Source organism: Nannobrachium achirus, assembly GCF_963921795.1.
Source record: "Nannobrachium achirus genome assembly, chromosome: 23".
Taxonomy (NCBI): Eukaryota; Metazoa; Chordata; class Actinopteri; order Myctophiformes; family Myctophidae; genus Nannobrachium; species Nannobrachium achirus.
In genome coordinates, this window is record NC_137830.1 from 9,702,764 (window position 1) to 9,724,383 (window position 21,620).

The following is a 21,620-nucleotide window of genomic DNA, read 5'->3' on the forward strand; positions in this document are numbered from 1 at the left end:
GGTGAGGTTAGGTACAGACACGCCTCTCTCTCTCTCTCTCTCTCTCTCTCTCTCTCTGCCTGGGGGAGTGGCGTTGGAAAAGTACTCAGATGTGCGGTGTGAGTGCATGTGTGCGTGTGTGTGTGCCAGCCTGACCAGGCATCCAATCAGGTGTTCTGGGAAGACAGCCATGTTACTGCTTGTCACGCAAAAGTTGGAGCTGTGTGTGTAAGGAATGGAGTGGCTTGATTGCGACCGTCAGGTCGCAGTTACTATCAAAACCTCCACCGGCTGTCAGTCAGTCAGCCAGTCAGTATGTCAGTCTGTCCGTCACGTCACGTCACACTTTTGCCCTATTCATATCAAAGTGGTACACAGTATAGCTCTAGAGTCATGTCATCAACATGCATCTGTCCCATTTAGCGCCACCATCAGGCCGATTTCTGCTAAACACATTTTGAACACTGCTCCTACACATTTTGTCCTAAAATCACGCAAATTAGATGGCAAATCACAACCTCCGCCCTGGTTTCTCACATGCCCCTCTTCTAGCGACGCCATCAGGATGATTTTTGCAAAACACATTTTTGAACACTGCTCCTACAGATTTTTGCCTAAACTCACGCAAAGCACTACACAGTATCTCTAAATCCATGTCATCAACATGGATCTGTCCTATTTCCCATATTCCCTCCTGAATGGCTAGGATTGCCTTCTAAAGTTTGTGTATGCAACGTGACGGTCGATTATCTCCCGATGAGGGAGAGAAAGAGAGAGAAAGAAGAGAGAGAAGAAGAGTCCGTATGAATCTACTGTAGGCCTATGTATGTGTAGGTGCGCGTTTTCTGTGCGTAAAGCTGTGCTCCAGGGCAGGGCAGGTCAAGTTTATTTCTCCTCAGCAGGAAAGTGTAGATCGTAGAATTTCTGGGCTTCTTTCGGGCAATCGAAGACAATCCTCTGTCCCTCGTAGACCACCCGCAGGCTGCCGTTGTCTTGTGGGACCATCTTTACATTTTTTTTCTGCCTAAAGGAGTGTTTCACATCGGCAAACGCAGCGCGGTTTTTTGGCGACGGAGGTTGGTTGGCACATCGGGGAACAATAGAATATTATGCCCACGGAACTTGTGTTGCTCTCTTCTGCGTATCAGGGCACGCTCTTTATCCTGCAGGTAATGAAACCTGATGATGAAGACCCGCGGCTTAGACCCTTCCTTGCGCGGGGGGGGCCTATGCGGTGCGCGGCATCCAGGGGGGGGGGGGGAGCAATCCCCAAGGGCTTCTACGAAGAAGTCGGCCATGAACTTGACCGGGTCGGGTCTGTGTCCTTTTCTAATCCATAGGGATTCCAACCACTCGCAGGTTAAAACGGCCATTTCTTTGCTCGATTTGGAGTAGTTTCAAGCTTGAGATCAACGTTGTCACACTGTAGACGAGAGGTAGTTAGCTCCAGCTCTGTGATGCGATGGCTTTGATCAGACAGTGTGGTCTCCATTTCCGACAGTTTTAACGGCATGGGTGGCCGCTGTCGCTTTGATCTCCTCCAAAGTGGCCGATATCGGTTTCAGTTGCTCAGCATTGCTTTTTTAATAGTAATAGTTAAAGTGTCACTCAGTATTTCCAGTAGAAGAGTGCAGAGTTTCTCCAAGTCAGGCGGTAGCTGATTTTGTCTGGTAGGCCTATTGCGGCCCGGCCCCCGCACCAACCCTAGTCATGTCGCCTACAAACACAGTAGCCTACAGAGGTAGCCTACACAGGTAGCCTACACAGGTAGCCTACAGAGGTAGCCTACAGAGGTAGCCTACACAGGTAGCCTACTGGTAGCCTACACAGGTAGCCTACACAGGTAGCCTACAGAGTCACAAACTTAGAGCTGTTATGCCCTTTTCTTTAAAGCCAGACGTTGTGTATTTCTTTTTGTTGTAAATTGACGTTGCCGTCTTTGCCCAAGTATGCCCTGGTTAGTCCATTTAATATTAAAATTGAAATAAAAGTCGGGAGCGTCTCGTGCTGCGTCCGCACTCACATGCTGAACCCATTGCACTTTCGCCCGGGACCCAGACACATTTTGAGCTTGTAGATCTGCTATTTTTGAATTGGAATCCTGGACTTTTTTTTTGTTATTAGCATTTTTATTTAATTTCAAATGCCTTTGTATGTTTTTAACTTTATGAATTTAAATACAAATACATTGGACAATGGACATAAAAAAAGACTAGTACTAGTCATTAAGCTACAGTACTAGTATAGACTGAAGTAATTAAAGCGGGTCATGTTTGTATGTTCAGAATTGTAACAGTTGAAATCAATAATATATCAGCATTCCGATATTAACCTCTGGCTGCATTAAGTGAAGGTGGGGGCCGCATGTGGGCTCCGGGCCGCCAGTTGCCCACACATCTGGAATCTCTGGAACAGGGAACAAAATGGGCCTCTTCCTTACTTTCTTCACAGGTCTTATACAAATTATTCTACTTATTAAGGCTCTGTTCCAGTTTATCTTTTTTCCAGGGCATCCAGGTGTGGGCAGATCTAAGCATGGGATTCTCCGCTCTCATCTCTGTGACTTCACTCTCAACTCCGCTGGAAGGACCGAGGGTCGATGGAAGAATCAGGGGTAAAGACGTATTTGTCACTTTATTCAAACTGCTAAATGTTGATAGTGCAAACACAACAATACAAGACGTGGCTGCTACTCACAACTGGTAAATGAATCCCGTACAAAGCCTATCCCTACCTCCTCCTGATCGTTCTATTGTAAATAACATTTATTTTTCAATTGTGTTTTTTACAGTTTTTCTGATGATATATCCTGCATAGTACTGTGTTCTATCACTCTGTCATTACATTTTATGAGGTAAAAAAACATCTCAATTGAAACAAGCCATAGGCTTTCCTGGGCCTATCGTTTTAGTTGACCCATGTACCTGTGTACTGTACTGTGCGAAACTGTACCTTTTCCTATGCAAATTATAATAATGTCTTCAATAAATCAAAACGATACAATGTAAGATTATTTATGAAAAATGATATTACTGGATATGAGAGATTAAGTTTGAGATTAAGGTAGAGCGGCAGTATGACAAAGCCCTTAGCAGCAGTGAGTGTAGTGTTTATTTTGACAGTGTGGCGTCTCTGCCACTAGTGGGTGCCCCTGATCAGGTGGGAATTTGTACTGGGCCAGCAGACAGTGATGCAGTAGTCAGCACCTTGGTGAGCAGAGCCATAGAAAGGTAGACGCCTCCTCTGGCTCTGAGGTGTTGGTAAAAAAGGATAGGCATTTCTTTACAAAATTCTTCTAAGTGTGTCACAAACGGAAGTTCGGTAGACCAACACTAATAATATAAAAAAGGCTCTACTCTCACTTTCCTAAAGGCACTTGCTTTTGCAATGTAAACGTTTGTCTCCTCATGCCAATAAAGCTCCCAATTTGGATTGAATTTAAGTCGCGGAAAAGACACACTATGATTGGCCAGTAGTCACTTTGAGTGGCACTGTGCCTTTCACACTTCCGCCTAAAGGACGAGGTAGGCCTATCTAGCGTTTTATATCTTGTCGCGTTGTCGGTGAGTGCCAGTGCCTAGAGGCAGAGTCATTGATGGGAGCCATGTCCCCAGGTTCATTCTCAATCAGTTTGATTCACCAGCACCTGGCCACCATCTCCTCCCTGGCGAACAGCTGCACAGAGTCAGGTAATCACAATGTTTGGCCTTTAGGCACTGAACCAGGCACGTGCACACATAGATAACAAAGGGGGCTCGAGTCCCTGCCCTTTACCCGTCTGTAAAAAAGTGCCCTCTCCAGACCATGAGTGCAGGTTTTACTATGGGATAAAAGAAATGCAAATGCCCCTCTTTCATGCCATACCTGAAGGCAGCATTCAAGAGAATTGCCAATGTCCAAACTCTCCTGAACTTGATTGCAGCATCTTAAGTTGAGTTGAAATAATCGCCCTCTCTGTGTAGAAATTATGCTTATAATTATGCCTAGTTCAGTGTGGTATAGCACTGAAAATAGCTGACCTCCAAGCACACAACACAAAGGCCCTTTAAGAAATGTCAGCCCCTGCCTCTCTAACATTCTCTGCACATCCCTGCACTGAACTCTTGCCTCACTGTGTAGCTGGCTCTCCTCCAGGACAGAACTCTCACCATGGGGCGGTAAGTGATTTGACTTCACTGTGTTCTCCTCTGTAGCATGATTTCATTTTATCACTACTCTAATAGCAATGTTTCAATTGTAGGCAAATGACGAGGGCAACTGAACTTGGAAAACTCAATGTCATGTGTATGGAACACCAGAGCCTGTGGATTATTGTTGTTTATTTGAAAGCCTCTCATGAGAAGAACCTTATTGTCCTGTTTTCAGGGGAACTGACCCCTTGATTAAGCAACAAATATTGTGTTTAAACCTTGACATTTTGACTGTGCCTTTGCTTTACATTCAATTTAGTTGTGGTCATATTTTAGTCCCTGAAATGTTTTGCTCTAGGGTTTTACTTTTAGTCTAGTTTTAGTACAGTAATGGCATCGTAATGGCTGATTTGACACTTTGCATGCTGAAAATAGCCGATCTACAAGCTCACAATTGAGCTTGCAGAACGTCAACATCCGAGCGCAACCAACATACAATGACTTGTCTTTTAGTTCTACTGGATCTCTTCTCCCATTTTAGTCTAGTTTTTTATTTGTTGGCCTAATTGTCAATATATTTATAGCTTCAGTCATCATAGCTTATTCTTTTAGTTTTTATTTTCGTTTTCATCGAATAACATTTTAACTCATAGTTTTAGTCGACAAAGTCAACACTTAGAGGCACTATATATCTCTAGCAGCAGTACGTATGTGCAAAGAAGCAGATAAGAACACATATACATCCAAAAAATGGTGGACAATACTGTACACGTGCAGGTATCCCCCACTGAGCATTGCTCAGGCTATTAGACGTCCTAAAATATATCTAAACAGCCTGGCTAAAACCATGTTATAATTGGTCTAAAGTGGAAGCTTTTTAGACAGCTATAGGCTTAGATTAGATGTTGTTTAGTTGTTTTGTTAAGTGTACTGTATAGAGTAGACCGGGAGCGCTTCGCTGTTCCCCTTTTCGACTACAGCTTTAGCGCCACACCACACCACACTACACCACACCACACCACACCACACCACACACACCACACTACACTACACCACACCACACCACACCACACTACACTACACCGCACCACACCACACCACACCACACTACACTACACTACACCACACTACACCGCACCACACCGCACCACATCAAAATATCTACATTTTCCATTACACAAAAGTACCCCTATCGGTAAGAAACAAGTTGACCCTTTTAACTGTGATTATAATACAATAGACATTTGTATTACAACTATCCTAAATTATAATGCATAATGGATTATAACTGTGATTATAATACACTATAAAATATTAATGTATTACTATGATAATTATAATACTCTATAATAGATTATGTTAGTGGTTATAACACAATATAATCTATTATCATGTAATTACAACTATATCCTGGTGGTTGAAAAGTCAGTGAGTGATCAGTCATTATGAAGTGTTTGGCCCTTTTTGGCCTAGCTCAGACCTACTCTAGATTGGATACTTTTTAGTACCACGTTTAGTACCACTTTCACACCACTCTACCCAGGTCCTTGTAGTGGAAAACCTGGCACAAGTGGGCGTGTGGTGTGGAGTGTGTGGTGTGGTGTTGGGCAGTGGAAAAGGGGCTTATGTGTCATCTTTTTGACACCCAAACCCAACCCTTACGCTAACCCTCCCACTAACCCTCCCGCTAACCCTCCCGACGCTCCGTTGCCGAAATGATGGTCGTTTCGAAAGAGCGATATTTCACCGAGTAGACCATCTATATATAGTGGTGACACTCATGTTTCTTCATAATACCTATGAATCGACATCAACTGAAGGTGTTTCTCCAGAGTGGAGGCGCTGCTGGTGGGTCTTCAGGTTACTCAGCACGTTGAACTTCCGGTCACACCGATCACACGGGAGAGTCTTTTCGTGTTGCTCAGCACGCTGAAGCTCTTCTCGCAGAGATCGCAGCGGTACGGTCTCTCCTCGGTGTGAACACGCTGGTGCTTCTTAACTCTCCCACCGGCTTTGAACGTTCACGTTCGCCCGATTGCGCAAGACCTCTCCGCCAATACGGCGCTCGTTCGGTTCGTTCGTCTGATGACTGTAAGCTGATGAGGGGTCGCGCGGCCGTCTACTGTAAACACATTTTCCGCGGTGATGGTGTAAAAAATCCATTATGCGTTAGATCAACGGAGAACAATTCACTTCCTTGTTGATTTCCTCCGGCTGTAAGGCTCTATGGCCAGTGACTGGTCTTCTTCTTCTTCAACACATAACAGGCAAATTCACATTCATTCTCGCATGACGCCGCCCTCTGCTGCCTGGCAGACCAAAGTGCACTATTGCACAACCCAAAAAAATAAAAATAAATAAATAAATGTCTGTCTGTCTATCTACTATAACGTCGCAAAGGTAAGCCGCTTTTTGATGGCACCAGACCCAATAAATAAATAAATAATCTGGCAGTAGGAAAGTTAAGGTTGCTTGCATATTGAAAATAACTTCATTCTTGGCTAACTACTTGAACACCAGCAATTGAGTGAGAGTGACCACAAGGGGGCACCAAGACCCTATTTGTGTCAGAGAACCATGTATTTTCTACTGCTTCTGCCCACTACTGATCACATAAGGGCCTTTTCCACGGTTCTTTCTCCCACCTATGGGATGAACCAGAGGTGAGCTTTTCCACAGAGAACCGGAGTTGGTTCCGAACCATAAAAGTTGATTTCGAACAGGAACCACAACAACATTGGTTCCTCTGGTTCAATCATGGTTCAATCTGGTGGAAACCCAAGCCGGTTCGCAAGAACGAATCAAGGTTCCAAGAACGAACCAAGGTTCCAAGAAAGTTGAACGGCACTGGTTCTTGAACCAATGTTCTTTTGGTGGAAAAGGCCCATAGAGTAGTGGTTAGGGACAGAATGGTCTTCATTGGTGTGGTCAGTGTGTTGTCTGGAGCTATCAGTCATTCATGACAACAGAAAGGTTCTTTATTGGTGTTAGGATATCAAAGGTTGTTTGTGTCAGAGACCAAACAAGTCCATGTGGTTGTGAAAGGGTTAAGTTATCCGCTGTGCATGTTGGTGCCATTTTGTGTTGACAAGGTGAAGTTGAGGGTTGTGCGTGTCGGTACATGTGGAAGTGCTGTGGTTTATTGAAGGAGACATTTGAATATGAGCCCTCCCCTGCTCTCTTTCTCTCTCTGTCTTTCTCAAGCTCATGCTGTCATGCTAAAGTGTGTGTGTGTGTGTGTGTGTGTGTGTGTGTGTGTGTGTGTGTGGTGTGTGGTGTGGTGTGTGTGTGTGTGTGTGTGTGTGTGTAGTGTGTGTGTGTGTGTGTGTGTGTGTGTGTGTGTGTGTGTGTGTGTGTGTGTGTGTGTGTGTGTGTGTGTGTGTGTGTGTGTGTGTGTGTGTGTGTGTGTGGATATAGGCGTGATCTGATCATGCCTAAAAAAACAGTCCAACTCTCGACAAAAGTTGCTCGATCCGTTCCTTGTCCATTCACAGGAAGGCGGGCCGCTCATAGTGTGTTGGATTGTTGGATAGGATTATGTCCACAATTACATGCTGTACAATTCCATTATTTTAAACTGAGAGTGAGACAGTGTCTTTCTGTCTGTCTCTCTGTCGGTCTCTCATAATAACCCCTCCCTTCTCATCAGTCGTCAGAGACCAGATTGAGGCGGAGAGAGAAAAGAAAAGATTTTTTTTGCAATGTGACACCATTGTAGAGCAGAGCAGAAATGAAGAAACTTCCCTTAAGGCTTAGGCTGCACTCAGACTGGAACGCACAAGTTGAGTGAGAGTTGTGTGGGGGAGGCGGGGGGCAGAGACAGCACAATGCATTGCGGATGGAAGTCCAGTGGTTGAAGTCGAGTGCGAGTCGTGAGCAAGTTGGACGCAACCACACAACACCACACGACTCGCACTCGACTTCAAACCACTCGACTTCCATCCGCAATGCATTGTGCTGTGTCTGCCCCCCGCCTCCCCCCCACGACACGCACTCGTTTTTGTGCCTTTAGGTCTGTAGCCGGCCTTAGAGCCGTGTGTGTGTGTGTGTGTGTGTGTGTGTGTGTGTGTGTGTGTGTGTGTGTGTGTGGTGTGTGTGTGTGGTTGTGTGTGTGTGTGTGTGTGTGTGTGTGTGTGTGTGTGTGTGTGTGTGTGTGTGTGTGTGTGTGTGTGTGTTGTGTTGTGTGTGTGTGTGTGTGTGTTAAAAGTTTTAGATAAAATGGTTGAAAGCTGCCTCAGTAGTCTTGCATAGCCAGACAACCATTCCACAATCTCTGAATGCAAATCGCTGAGTCAATAGTCTGGCCACGCGAGACTAGCAGCTCAGGCTGCTTCCTGTTCACTGAGGTCATTCAGGGTCATCTGTTATATGTTTACTGAGCTCATCCATTAGCTTTAGATCACCAGGCCATTTAGGGACAGCTTTTATATAAAAATATATTCTGCTGTTGGTAGAAACTGGATTACAAGAATTTTCCTGTTTAGTGCCATGCAGAGGATTGTGGGTCTATAGATCCTGCCTGCAGTTTATTTAAACATTCATTCAGTGAATTCAGTCGGTCTGAAAAGTGATATTATAAATTTTAGACTTAGTCTTTGTCAATTTGTAACAAGATATGGAGTATAACAATACTGTCCTAAACACGAGAGAGAGACGAGAGAGAGGTCAATAGTCCTGGCCACGCGAGGACTAGCAGCTCAGGCTGCTTCCTGTTCACTGAGGTCATTCAGGGTCATCTGTTATATGTTTACTGAGCTCATCCACCATCAACATTAGCTTTAGATCACCAGGCATTTAGGACAGCTTTTATATAAAAATATATTCTGCTGTTGGTAGAAACTGGATTACAAGAATTTTCCTGTTTAGTGCCATGCAGAGGATTGTGGGTCTATAGATCCTGCCTGCAGTTTATTTAAACATTCATTCAGTGAATTCAGTCGGTCTGAAAAGTGATATTATAAATTTTAGACTTAGTCTTTGTCAATTTGTAACAAGATATGGAGTATAAACAATACTGTCCTAAACACGAGAGAGAGAGAGAGAGAGAGAGAGAGAGAGAGAGAGAGAGAGAGAGAGAGAGAGAGAGAGAGAGAGAGAGAGAGAGAGAGAGAGAGAGAGAGAGAGAGAGAGAGAGAGAGAGAGAGAGAGAGAGAGAGAGAGAGGAGAGAGAGAGAGAGAGAGAGAGAGAAGAGAGAGAGAGAGAGAGAGAGAGAGAGAGAGAGAGGACATTTTGCTGGAGAGGAGAGGGGACAGAAGTTGGACAGAGGAAGAGGGGGATGGGAGGAGGAGGAGGAGGATGGTGTTGTGACGATGTTATCATCAAACTATGTACTGTACCACACACACACGCACACACACACACACGCTTTAGAGTCAGTCTCAGCTCAGCACAGTTTACTCTAAACTTTATTGTAAGTCACATGAGACAACTTCTGTGAAATAGGAACAAAAAAGTTCTCTCGGTAGAGGAGGGACTTCAACAGTATCAGAAACATGAGTTTCAGAGGAGGGACCAGAACTACTTCTACCAGATGGAAGAAACAGCGTAGAAACTGAACCATTTTGAGACGACGATGAATCCATCTCATTCTGGAGTCACTATGAACTCCCTTTGACACAACACAGCTAAAGGATTAGAGGTCGAACTGGTTCAGTGTTTATTTAAACGCGGGATTGCGGTCACAGGCCCTCGATACGTGCCAATGCACTAGCAGTGCATTGTGGGGACTTGTAGTATTATAGTGGTGCGTGTGTAGCAGAGTGACTCACTGCCTCAGCCTGATGGCATCACAAGTCTAATACAGTATCGCCCCCAGTCGGTAGGATATCCCTTTGGTCTGATGGTTAAGATGTTGGACTTTCATGCGGAAGACCTTAGTTAGACCTTAGTTCGAATCCCAGGCATTGCATGTGAAATATACCAGAGGGCCAGTTCTAATAGCAATTAAATATCATCCAGCGTGTGTGTGCGTGTGTGTGTGTGTGGGGGGGTGGGGTGCAGAGAGATATTTATGTGTCTTTATTCTCTCTTGTTAGAACTTGTTTGTCAGGAATCAAAGTGGGACAAAAACTCTCTCTCTTCAGGTTCAGGTGAGGTTAGGTACAGACACGCTCTCTCTCTCTCTCTCTCTCTTCTCTCTCTCTCTCTCTCTCTCTCTCGGCCTGGGGGAGTGGCGTTGGAAAAGTACTCAGATGTGTGTGCGTGCGTGAGTGCATGTGTCTGTGAGTGCATGTGTGCGTGCGTGTGTGTGCCAGCCAGACCAGGCATCCAACCAGGTGTTCTGGGAAGACAGCCATGTTACTGCTTGTCACGCACTAGTTGGAGCTGTGTGTGTAAGGAATGGAGTGGCTTGATTGCGACCGTCAGTCGCAGTTACTATCAAAACCTCCACCGGCTGTCAGTCAGTCCGTCAAGTCAGTCAGTCAGTCAGTCAGTCAGTCAGTATGTCAGTCTGTCCGTCACGTCACACTTTTGCCCTACTCATATCAAAGTGGTACACAGTAGCTGTAGAGTCATGTCATCAACATGCATCTGTCCATTTAGCGCCACCATCAGGCCGATTTTTTGCTAAACACATTTTTGAACACTGCTCTTACACATTTTGTCCTAGAATCACGCAAATTGGATGGCAAATCACAACCTCCGCCCCTGCTTTCTCACATGCCCCTCTTCTACCGACATCATCAGGACGATTTTTGCAAGACACATTTTTGAACACTGCTCCTACATATTTTAGTCTAAACTCACGCAAAGCACTACACAGTATCTCTAAATTCATGTCATCAACATGGATCTGTCCCATTTCCCATATTCCCTCCTGATTGGCTAGGATTGCCTTCTAAAGTTTGTGTATGCAACGTGGCGGTCGATTATCTCCCGATGAGGGAGTCTTACTGGCATCATGTGCAACATGATCAGGTGTGCGCGTGCGTGCGTGTGTGTGTGTGTGTGTCAGGGAGTGGCGCAGAACAGAAGCACAGTTTGTTCAGACTCCATTTTGTCACAGAACTACAACGATACGATATAACTTTATCATCATCTCTCTGACAGTTGTCTTCCATTTGACACAAACACACAAACTAAACACATGACAACAGCAGTGTCCTCCTCCATTATGAGACAACATGTGTAGGGTAAGTGTTTGTCTCTGTTGTGTACTTGTATTGATGTTGTGTAGTTGTGTTGATGTGTTGAACTATTGAAAATAGTTAAATGTACCTGAGGGGTATTTGGAAATGCGGCGCTGGCGTTATATGAGACAACACACTTGGAATGGACATGAAAAGGTCTTCCACTGCATTGAAGTGGTACATTATGTTTTTGAGTAATTTTTTTGTTGTGCACATTTTTACAAGTATGGAGTTTTTTTTTCTTTTTTAAGTATGTAAAACTACTGACGTTTGTTTTTTATAAGTGTGTAAAACTACTGACGTTTGTTTTTTATAAGTGTGTAAAACCACTGACATTATTAGTATTAGTATTAGTATTTTAATTGGTATTTTTAGGGGCGTGTCATGGGGTCTACCTGCAAAGCCTTGTGTGATCTATTGGTAGATCAATATCTAACTTAAATACATGATAAAAGTGTTGTTGGTTTATTTGTTTGTTGTTGTTGTTGTGGTTATAGCCTACCTTAGATCTACAAGCTCACAACATGTGACTTTGCAACATGTTGAGAGCTTGTAGATCATAGACATATCTGTGTTTGTAGATCGGCTGTTTTTCCGGTGTGCAACACCGACACACAGCCAAGTATAAATCAACTTTGTTGACACAAGTTGATGAGCTAACAAAGAGGGAGGTGTCAAGCTGTTGACTGACAGACCAGGAATCCAATCAGGTGCTCTGGGCAGACAGAGGGGGAGGGGTCAAGGTGTTGATTGACAGACCGGTCATCCAATTCAATTCAAAGGAGCTTTATTGGCATGAGAAAACACATGTTTACACTGTCAAAGCAAGTGTCAAAATATAATAAAAACTGTTGAAAAAGGGGCACATATGCAGTTGGAAGGGGTACAGCATTGTGTAAACAGATCTATATCACATTTTGTGTGTGTGTGTGTGTGTGTGTGTGTGTGTGTGTGTGTGTGTGTGTGTGTGTGTGTGTGTGTGTGTGTGTGTGTGTGTGTGTGTGTGTGTGTGTGTGTGTGTGTGTGTGTGTGTGTGTGTGTGTGTGTGTGTGTGTGTGTGTGTGTGTGTGTGTGTGTGTGTGTGTGTGTGTGGTGCAAAGAGATATTTATCTGTCTTTATTCTCTATTGTTAGAACTTGTTTGTCAGGAACCAAAGTAAAAAAAAAAAAAAGAAACTATCTCTCTCTTCAGGTTCAGGTGAGGTTAGGTACAGACACGCCTCTCTCTCGCTCTCTCTCTCCCCTCTCTCTCTCCCCCTCCTCTCTCTCTCCAAACTCCCTCCTCATCGAGTCAGGCAGAGAGAGAAAAGTTTCTGTTCTTTGTTCTTTGTTTTTTTCACAGTAAGGAGAGACAGAGAGAGAGAGAGAGAGAGAGAGACAGATGGTGAACAAGACGCACACAGACAGAAGACAGACATTTTGCTGTTAAAACTTGTGAAGAGAGTGAGTAGAAATGTATTTCATTTCTATAATAAAACCACACTAATGGGTGCATGTCAAGTTAAAAATAATAACAATTGGCCTAAAAGTAATATCATGATAATGCAAAGCGTTGTGATCTTGTAGAACGTGTTTTTGATGTTTGATCAGTTTTTATAGCATAGTTTGTTGATTACTTTTGGTACTTTGAACGTCTTTTTAAAAAGGTTTAAAAGTTAAATTGTCACTTTACTGCCTTCATGTGATGGAGATGGAGAGGTGACAACGAGGAAAAACAAATTATACTTTGTATGGCAGTGTCTCTGTCAAGTACTGAAAATAGAAGATCTACAAGCTCACAGTGTGTTGCCACCTGTGACACCTACAGCTTGTAGATCTGCTGTATTCACGTCACATGTGTTGTCATGTGACACCATCCTACAGCGGAGCTGAAATGGTGGCAGTGGCTCAGGAGAGACCGGGTGGAGAAACCGGAAGAGTCCTTGAGCAAGACTCTGAAGTCTGAACCCCTAGATGTGTGTGCATTTAAATATTCATTTAAATATTCTCAAACGCCACGATTTCACGACTTGAACAACCGGAATCTATGCAGCCCTTAAAGCACGCAGGCATGTGCACGTGTGTATGCCTTGTGTGCATGTGCACGTATACACATACGTGTGTATGCCTGCGTGCTTTAAGGGCTGCATAGATTCCGGTTGTTCAAGTCGTGAAATCGTGGCGTTTGAGAATATTTAAATGACGCTAGGTTTCAGCCGTCACATTTATCAACGCTGAGATCAAATGTACGCTAGGATTGTCTGTATAGGATGCGTTGATAAATAAATCTCACTTCAACTTTAACCTACACCAATATTTATGGAAAAAAATACTTTATTTTTTACTTTGTTTTTTACACTCCATTGATGAATAAGGGCCAGGTGTTTCATAGCAGGCACTGTGTGTCAGCACTGTAGATAATGAACACATCCCTGAATAGTCTACCATCAAACACATTGTTTGCATTTATGACAGTTTAGCTCAAAGGATATTAAAATAACATAATCATGAGCCATCATGGCAACCACACTAACATAATACTTGTCTGATTTTCTTCCATCCATCTTTCTTTCCAGATAAACTTTATAAAAGCGCTATATAAATGCACCATTTACCATTTAAATGAACCTCTAATGTAATGAATGAGTCCAACTGACTCTCTCTCTCTTTAAAGGTCTCTGCTCTACCATGAGTGGCTCAGAGGAGAGAGAGGAGTTGGACCCTGGAGAACATGAGAGGTCTGTCTGTCTGTCTGTCTGTCTGTCTGTCTGTCTGTCTGTCTGTCTGTCTGTCTGTCTGTCTGTCTGTCTTTCTGATCTATGTCATTGACTGTAACCCTGACAGGTTTAATAAAGACCTAGAGATGATCTATTTCGTTGACTGTAACCCTGACGGGTTTAATTAATAAAGACCTAGAGATGATCTATTCCATTGACTGTAACCCTGACAGGTTTAATAAAGACCTAGAGATGATCTATTTCATTGACTGTAACCCTGACAGGTTTAATAAAGACCTAGAGATGATCTATTTCATTGACTGTAACCCTGACAGGTTTAATAAGGACCTAGCGATGAGTGAGTGTGTGAAGAGAGAGGAGAAGGGAGCTGACAAACATCTCATCCAGTCTCCAACATCTTCTCCTCAACTTAGACCTCCTCACACTAAGTATGTCTCTACAATGTTTATCTATAGATTATAAGTTACTATGTGTACAGTTTGATATGTCTCTCCAATGTTTATCTATAGATTATAAGTTACTATGTGTGCAGTTTGTGAATGAAGTGCTACAAATCACTATGTGCTGTTCAGTAGTGAAGCTGCACTATACTGACTGTTTGTTAATGCAACGTCCAGGAGTTGAAACTCAATTTATTTTTATCCTGCTATACTTTCATACAGGGGTCATCAATTTGATGGACAAATGTATCCGTGGCAAATCTTAGATTTTATTTTTTCACACACTCAAAATATCAGAACCAGACTTACGACACTGTCTGGCACATTATGAGTCCACTAGTTCTCAAATGTTTTATTTGCATGGACCCCCTTCACTCAGAGTATCTTGAACAAACTGACCTTTTCATTCACATGATAATGTATAAACATCTATTATGATTCCAGAAGTGTTCACTACAGAGCAGAGTCTCCAACACCCAGCTGTGTGTCTGTGAAGAGTGACCGGTCTATGGGACATCCTCCTGTCTTCAGTGAACCTGGACCTCCACACACACAGTATGTCAATTCATTACAAACGCCAGTCCTGTTTTACCAGTCAGGCCAATGAACTGAAGCGGCAGATGAGGAGCTGCTTGTCCGGTGCACAACACCGACACACAACAAAGTATAAACCAACTTTTTTGACTGACAGACCAGTCATCCAATTCAACTCAAAGGAGCTTTATTGGCATGAGAAAACATACGTTAACATTGTCAAAGCAAGTGTCAAAATATAAAAACAACTGTTGAAAAGGGGGCACATATGCATTTGGAAGGGGTACAGCATTGTGTAAACAGATCTAGAGCTATATCAGCGTTATGTACATGTTATACAGTATATACAGTGTATAAAGCTTTTTGGAAAAAATCTTTTGCAGTCACTTTGGGATAAAAAGCTGCATTTTATTATCAAAATGATTTTAAAGGTGATATTCCACTTTCAAAAAGAACTTTTGGTCATTTTATCATCTAATCAGGCTTTTATGAACACCCTGAACAGTTTTTAATTTGCTTGACCCTCAATATTTAGATATTTGATGTAAATGTTATCAGGCCCGCTAGGCCCAGGCCCTCTCCCCATACACACTCATTGTAACTTCAAACTCCATTTTAACCATGATAGATTAATTAAAAACACCTCTCCGCCGCTGTGGCGACCCCGAAGATTGCCGGCTCGGGCGCCCTAGCCTAGTTAAATCATTAGAGCAAGCCCTGGGCTACATCTGTGCAAAATTTGCTGCTTTTAGACTGATTTGCACGGAATTAGCATTTGCTCCCCTTAAGGCCCGCACTATGTGGCAAAAATGGAATTTCAACAAAAATGTCCACCACAAGCCAGCATGGAGATGAGCCCTGCTTTCATAATGTGATGCAACTATAAAGAATCTTGAACAAAATGACATTTTCATTCATTCACATATATTTATATAATTTATAAACATTTATTATTATAATTATAATTCCAGAAGTGTTGACCACAGAGCAGAGTCTCCAACACCCAGCTGTGTGTCTATGAAGAGTGACTGGTCTATGGGACATCCTCCTGTCTTCAATGAACCTGGACCTCCACACACCCAGTATGTCGATCCATTACATTATACACCAGTAAGACTCCCTAATCGGGAGATAAGCGACCGTTGGTCGCTTATCTCCACAAATAGGCCAAAAGTTTGTTTTACCAATTATTACACTCTATGTGAACATTTACATCAACAAATCCCAAGTACTATGCAGAACGACCCATTTCAAGTTTTTAATGTACAACAATATTTAGAAAATAGGTCTACAAGCTGACAGTCCTCGTCCCTTATATTCCCATAGGTTATATGGAGATCTCAGTGTTTGTCAGTCCTTGTTCATTTATGCCCATATATGGACATCTCTATATCTACTGTAACAGTCCTTGTCCCTTTATGCCCATATATGGAGATCTCTTAACTGTAAGTCCTTGTCCCTTTTATGCCCATATATGGATATTCCTGATGTCATCAGTATATGAACATATATGGGCTTTCTGATATGCCCATATATGGAGATCTCTTAACTGTAAGCCCTTGTCCCTTTTATGCCCATATATGGATATCCCTGATGTCATCCGTATATGCCCATATATGGGCTTTCTAATATGCCCATATATGGAGATCTCTGTATCTCCATATATGGGTATAAAAGGATACTTCAGGTCTGACATCAGGTTTGTTTATATTGGGTTGCTAGGTTTGACATCACAAACTCTATGGGCCATCTGACCTAGAAATCTATATTTGGGCATATATGACTCATCGTGACCTCATCACACGTCGACCGCACGTGTGACGTGCGGTCGACCGCACGTGTGACCGACGGACGGCCGGTGGAGGTTTTCATACTAAACTGCGACCTTACGGTCGCAACAACACTAGAACATGGCACATGCGTTGCACAGTGTGCACATTGTTAAAACATAAAACAGAATATTACATTACAGTCTATAGGTAATGTCCAAGCATTACCTATAGACTGAAAGTTACGATATGTGCAGTTTATGAATAATAATTCAACCTACGGCCACTGTGACCCATACTGTAAGCTCCACTTATTTGCCATTTATTTTATTTGATAAACAAACCACTTAAATCCTGGGATTTCTTTAGATTTGTTAGTAGTTAACAGTGGTAGCATGGCTCCCCCTAATGGCCAGTGGAGGAACATGAATCTGACTAACCATGCTGTTGCTATTCACCATATTCACATGGCGGCCATGTTTGAAATTTGCATTGAAACCGGGTGGCAACTGGGGTGGCATTTCACTAACTTAATGGCAACATGGCAGCCATGTTAACATGGTCTATCTATGGTGTGTTGGGCTCAGTGTTGCTGCTTGGACCCCAGTGTTGCTGCTTGTCTTTCTATTATTGTGTTCATTAGTTCACTGTTGTTGCAATGTTGAGGAGCTGAAACCCATGGAATTTGACTCTCTTACGCTTACGAACATCACGTTACAATAAAGAATATTGAATAAACTGACTTCCCAATCATGTGATAATTAAAGACATGTTTTCTTGTTGTTTTTGTATGATTCAGAAGTGTTCACCACAGAGCAGAGTCTCCAACACCCAGCCTTCTGTCCATGAAGAGTGACTTCTCTAAAGGAGGACTGATTGACTTCAGTAATGAACCTGGACCTCCACACACACAGTATGTCAATGAACATCATCTCTCTCTTATAAGAGCTTTGACACTGCTTGGTCAGGATGGGACAAGATGGGCTCTCTGCTCTATTCAGAAAACTTGTTGTGATTTGGTATTAATACAATTAATTGGCGATGATATGTATTTGGCGAGGAACACCTAAATTATATGTATTTTGTCTTTTGGACACCCTAAATGATATGTATTTGGTCTTTTGGACCCCCTAAATGATATGTATTTGGTCTTTTGGACCCCCTAAATGATATGTATTTGTCCTTTTCAAGTGGAAATGAAGGCGACTAAGTATAGATAGGAATCCTGGTCAATGAATTACAGGGTTAGGGTTCTTCAACAGGGGGTCCTCAGAGTTACTACAGGGTTCCGCCAATTGTTTGTGTGATGGGGAACGTGAGCTTGTAGATCTGCTATTTTCTGAGAGTAGGTGTGTGAGAAGGAAAAAGAGCAGAGCCAATGACAGTAAAAAGGTTCACTGTCTGAAAACACATTAACATGAATCCAACATATTAATAGAAATGATAATGTATGTCAAACAACTGAAACCATCTATGAAATCTATGGAAAATATTCATATTCTTACAATACACAGTGGGGGTCCCTGCTACATCTAAGTCATGAGCTTGTAGATCTGCTATTTTGGCTGAATGTTCACCTAGATGTGGTTAAATAAAACAGATCTCACCCGAGTCACTTTTCTATTTACATCCAGTACAGTGAGACCACTACCTCCATTCACCTCGTCTGAAAAGCACTTGTTTGACGTGTATTTTTTTTTCTTGTCAAAGCAATGTTGAGGCACCAGAACACAATAATGTTACTCATATTTACAAACAGAACCGCCAAATATTCTAAACTTTCTGCGATTCTGCCAATAATAATAATTGGCACACAAGTTTTTGCCAGACCAAACAATGAATCACGTGACGTATTGGCTCATTCCATGGCACGTACAGTATGTGTATCCAGAAGAATACTTCAGAGAAGAGAGTTCATGTACAGTAAGAGACGTTTGACTGAGTGGATTCCACATGGATTCTAATGATTGAATATAAATAAAGTAAATCATGTTGATGCTCTCTTTCTCTCAGGGTCCATCAGCAGAGAGCAGGGTCTCCTGTACCCAGCTGTGTCTCCATGAAGAGTGACTGGTCCATGCATAAACCTATTCACTTCAAAGATGGACACCACTCTACTGATCCCAGGTCAGAATGTAAAACACAGAAAACAACACATTTAGTCTTTATCAAACACTACTGAACAGAAATCGTGGTCTGACAAAATCCTTCCATATTTGATAAATAAATCCACAGAATACATTGGCTGTGTTCTATCAAGAGGTGATTTTATAACAAATCAAATAATGTCAACTTTGATGATTGTCTTCCTAAGAACAGAATGTTGGTATCAACCAAACCAAATAGACACTAAGCAGTGTAAAACACTGCCTGGTGGAGGTTTGCGCTCTGTGGAGCGTCCCTTTCTAATTTGATATTTTTCCTTTTCACAGAAATGTTGAGGAACCAGAACCCAATAATGTTTCTCATATTTAATTATTATACATCTATTATAATGAGAAATAACAATACATCATGTTGAACAAACTAACCTTTTTATTAATGACAAGATCATTATAGAACCATGTTTATGATTTTCCACAGACCAGAGTCTCCAACACCCAGCTGTGTGTCTGTGAAGAGTGACTGGTCTAAAGGAAGACCTCCTGACTTTGGTGATGAACCTAGACCTCCACACACACAGTATGTGAATCCATTACAATGTACACACTATAAGACACAACACAGTGGAGATAATCTCATGTGCCATTCACCAGCCTTAATGTGTGTGTATCACAGCTGTAACTCATTTTTGCCTGAAAGTCATGAGCACATGCAGATCATCCACACCCCATTTAACACCATAAAAGGCAGCCAGAAACTCTTAACATCAGAGTGTTTGAACCAGGTGGTAAACCCTCTCCTCCAGGCTCTGGTCTTAGTCCTCTTCCGTCCTGTCATCTCAGTGATGACCTTTTAAACTTTATGCAATTCTGCCAATAATAATCATATCATTTGAGAGACACATCCGGGTTTTTACCGAGCAAAACAATGAATCATGTGACGTTGATCCCCTTCCCCTATTGGCTGATACTAGGACATGACCTAATGTATGTGTATCCTTCAGAGTAGGGAGTTCATATAAGAGACGTTTGACTGGGTCTATTCCACATGGATTCTAATGATTGAATATAATTAAAGTAAATCAGGTGTTAACAATAAGGTCTCAGAGGCACTTTCCCATCTGGCAAGTAGAGGTCATGTTCTACTTGCCCAAAGGTCATGCCCACTTGCCCGTCAGGTACATCATCCATTATAAAATGTTGGTGAAAATTACCGTTAAATTAATACTTTTTTATTTTTGTTTTTTCTATCTGGGGCTAAAATAAATTCATACTTACATTTTATTTATGCCAAATACCTAGCTATGAATATGACTATGAGTTCACATGTTATTTATATTGTTTAAGTGTAGCAACAGTGAACACGGCACATTATAGTGTTCTTATTTTACATACCAGAGACCAGAAAACAGACGGCTCTGGCCATGTTCAGGTGTTTTGACAGATATCTGGTGTTGTGTTTATAGACGTTCAGGTGTTTAGACAGATATCTGGTCTTGTGTTTATAGACGTTCAGGTGTTTTGACAGATATCTGGTCTTGTGTTTATAGACGTTTAGGTGTTTAGACAGATATCTGGTGTTGTGTTTATAGACTTTCAGGTGTTTAGACAAATATCTGGTGTTGTGTTTATAGACGTTCAGGTGTTTAGACAGATATTTGGTGTTGTGTTTATAGACGTTCAGGTGTTTAGACACTTGCAAGCACTTGCCCGGTCAGGCGACCTCAAAGCAAACTCCACCTGCCCTGAAAGTTGTATTAACCCTAACCCTAACCCTTAGTGTCAAGTTCTGTTTTAAATCATGTTGATGCTCTCTTTCTCTCAGGGTCCATCAACAAAGAGCAGTGTCTCCTGTACCCAGCTGTGTCTCCATGAAGAGTGATGCATCCATGTATAAACCTATTCACTTCAAAGATGGACACCACTCTACTGATCCCAGGTCAGAATGTAAAATACACAGAAAACAACATATCATTTAGTTGTTATCAAACTTTACTGAACAGACATCGTGGTCTGGGTCTTAATATTTTAGAGTGACAAAATCCTTCCATATTTGATAAATAAATCCACAGAATACATTGGTCTGTTTTCTACCTAGAGGTGATTTTATACCAAATCAAAAAATGTCAACTTTGATGATTGTCTTCCTAAGAACAGAATGTTGGTATCAACCATACCAATAATAGATACTAAGCAGTGGAAAACACTGCCTGGTGGAGGTTTGCGCTCTGTGGAACATCCCTTTGTAGTTTGATGTTTTTCCTTTTCACAGAAATGTTGAGGAACCAGAACCCAAAAATGTAAATCATATTATACAGTTATTCAATGAGAAAAGGCAATAAACCATGGTGAACAAACTAACCTTTTTATTGACAAGATAATTATAGAAACATGTTTATGATTTTCCACAGACCAGAGTCTCCAACACCCAGCTGTGTGTCTGTGAAGAGTGCCTGGTCTAAAGGAAGGCCTCCTGACTTTGGTGATGAACCTAGACCTCCACACACACAGTATGTGAATCCATTACAATGTACACACTATAAGACACAACACAGTATGTGAATCCATTACAATGTACACACTATAAGACACAACACAGTATGTGAATCCATTACAATGTACACACTATAAGACACAACATGGTGCTGATAATCTGACATGCATTCACCAAACAGCCCTGATCACAGGTGTAACATTCTTTGTTTGCCTGAAAGTCACGAGCGGGCGTAGATCATCCACGAGTGTTTGAACCAGGTGGTCACCCTCTCCTCTGGGCTGTGTCCCTCCTCAGTCCTCTTCCATCCTGTCATCTCATTGAT

The 21,620-nt window shown here is 42.2% G+C and overlaps 1 pseudogene across 1 annotated transcript in view; it reads left to right on the forward strand.

Moving 5' to 3' along the window:
- The window catches only part of LOC308308742 (NACHT, LRR and PYD domains-containing protein 3-like), a 178,418-nt pseudogene that overhangs the window by 53,614 nt on the left and 103,184 nt on the right, over nucleotides 1-21,620 (forward strand). The window contains exons 6-9 of the transcript in view: nucleotides 18,713-18,826; nucleotides 19,283-19,381; nucleotides 20,627-20,740; nucleotides 21,213-21,311. The product of the transcript in view is annotated as an NACHT, LRR and PYD domains-containing protein 3-like (transcript). The remainder of the gene's footprint in view (nucleotides 1-18,712; nucleotides 18,827-19,282; nucleotides 19,382-20,626; nucleotides 20,741-21,212; nucleotides 21,312-21,620) is intronic.